This window comes from Octopus bimaculoides, chromosome 9 (assembly GCF_001194135.2).
Source record: "Octopus bimaculoides isolate UCB-OBI-ISO-001 chromosome 9, ASM119413v2, whole genome shotgun sequence".
Classification (NCBI taxonomy): Eukaryota; Metazoa; Mollusca; class Cephalopoda; order Octopoda; family Octopodidae; genus Octopus; species Octopus bimaculoides.
This window is the reverse complement of record NC_068989.1, coordinates 65941081-65943874: the sequence shown is the minus strand read 5'-3', so window position 1 is coordinate 65943874 and position 2794 is coordinate 65941081. Positions and strand designations below refer to the sequence as shown.

The following is a 2794-nucleotide window of genomic DNA, read 5'->3' as shown; positions in this document are numbered from 1 at the left end:
ATATACACTAATCGGATGCCAACGAATGTACAGCAACCACTGGCAAGAATGAAACTAGGGATTTTTCGCTGAACCTTCGACCCTGTTAGCAAATTTACCTTTCACATTTTTCATTCTGTATAAATGAAATTTGACATAATTATCTTGTAGCATAACCTCAACATTCGATTTATGGAGTATCTTTACAGCCTCAGCGGTTATTTGCTAGTAACAAACAATTATACGATGTGTTTTCTAACGCTAATTGTCGATGTAACAAGAGATAACATATCTTGATTCTTTTTTTAATATTCCTTGAGAATTTACTACTGCTGTATATGAATAAATAGCAAATATAACATTTACACCTATACCTGTATTCTTGTATTTTCTATTGAGAATGCGAAACGGGTGAAAAAAAAACCCCACTGTCGACACTAAGATCACCATCACCATTTATATAAGGTTATTATATATATAAATAAATAAATATATATATATATATATATGTATGCGTATGTGTGTGTGTATGGTTGTGTGTGTGTATGTGTATTATATGTATATATATAATATATATAATATATATATATATATATATATATATATATATATATATATATATATATATATATATATATATATATATATATATATGACTGAGCTGAGTTTGTATTGAATTTAAATATTGTAATGCTTACTCTTTTACCCCCATTTCTCTTTCACGTATTTTCCTCTCGCCTTTCTCACTTTGAATAATACGTCCATACATATATGCATACATACATATATGTGATTTTATTGCCCCACGTTATCCCACTACATATTTCTGCTTTGTTGCTTACACCAAAATGATAATGTAATTCGACCTCCTTATAGTAACATACAACACTAGACACTTTCCCATATCTCCAAAGAAGAACTACTTCGTGTTACAGTTTAATTGCCGTTCCGCACATATTTTAGCAATATAAAAAGTAATAGCCGTTATTGTAAATGTTATCATTTCAACCACAGCTTGCAATAAATCGATATATCCATTGATTGATATATAAATAATTAGAACCAAACATTGAAGATTTTACTACTTTAGTTTTGTATGAAAAACATCTACATGCTATACAAATGTCGGTGTGCATATATAAAATAAAGAATACATAAAATAAGTACCGATCACCGTCTGTTTCGAAGAGGCTGTCGAAGTATATTGGTGTAAAATATTCAGTGAAAATTACATGTGACTTGAATTAGACTTGAATATGCCACAAACCCTTTTGAATCTTAATGTGAAAAAAATGAGCGTCATATAGTATCACAATGTTGTACCTTTAACTTATATGTGTCTTGTAGTCGAAGTGTGACAATAGATATTCTGTCGTCTGGAATAATCTCTCGATGTTTGAACGTACCTGAATCTATAGTAAAAAAAATATGACGAAAGATCCATAGAGTATGCATACTTTGGGACCATCTGATTGCAATCAAAACTTTATAAATATTCAACCGATTAATATACTTACAGGGAATAGAAAATACAGAGTACGAAATAAAGAATATAAAATAAACACAATGTGTTTGGTAATAGTTTTATCTTGACAGCAATTTCGTGTGAACCATGGCATAGGTCCTAATCATGTTCATTAAAGAACATAATGTTGTAGGTATATGAAATAAAATAAATACCTATAGATCCCTTAAGCGAGGCCAGATTACTCTCAGCTGAAGAATATGACTTCAAGAATATGACTCCATACATACATACATACATACATACATACATACATACATACATACATATATACATGATATGATAATGTACCGGTGGAATGTCCCAGTGAAAGCCTCAATAAAATGCAACGATAATAGATCAATATAGTGGTTTGGGACAGAGAAAGTATGTACAGTGGTGAAAATCTGTCACCACTAGGATGCCAGTTTAAACTAATGACCAGTGAGAAAGAAAACAGATATGCTGGAATATTGAGAAATTTGCAGCTACTCTACCCGGAATACAGGTTCAGGTTTGTACCCGTAATTATTGGGGTACTAAGATTTATGGAAAACTGCCTCGGTACCAATCTTGAGAAATTGTTCTAATTACAAGATTACAGTTGCAAGCCATCAACGGAACTGTCACTTTATGAAAAATCTTTAAAACTTTAACATTTAAGCACACATGCACATGTTTAGACACCCGAATGCAATTTTGCACTTGCGATAACACAAAATATTGTACATACACACACAAACATGCACAAATGCTGTTTTTAAAGTTCAAATGAAGAAGCCCTGGATCTAGATTAGGAATCGACTCTTTCTCCAGTGACAAGAAATCTAGAAAAAAACCGAATTGCATACATACAGTGGAGTAAGATTTTTGTGTATTTTATCGAATTGAATTTAAAGAAATAATTGCAAATATTTTCGAAAAACCAAAAATTGTTTCATTATGTAGGTCAGTTCCACTGAGGATACGAACATTTCTCTAAACATTAGCGAGAAAGATCATATATTTGATCACCTGGTGTGACCTGCGTAACCTGTCTGGATAAAGTGGGTTTCGACCAAACCAGAGACATGCATTGATTCGCAATCTTACAATCCAGACGGCAAACAAAGTCAAGCTAAATTTAGAAAGTTTCTACAGTTCATCATTTATCTGTAAAGTTGTTAATCAAATTCCAGAAATTGAGCTTTGCTTAACTGTAATAAATAAATTAAAACTACAAGTCATTAATTAAATTGTTAACATGTATAAAACAAGCATACCGAAAATTAAAATCTTTAACATGGATACATACTCATATATATATATATA

The 2794-nt window shown here is 31.1% G+C and overlaps 1 long non-coding RNA gene across 2 annotated transcripts in view; it reads left to right on the top strand.

The window, feature by feature from the left end:
- LOC106875319 (uncharacterized) overlaps positions 1-2794 on the top strand; it is a 406076-nt gene that overhangs the window by 1698 nt on the left and 401584 nt on the right. The gene's annotated exons all lie outside the window — the stretch shown is intronic.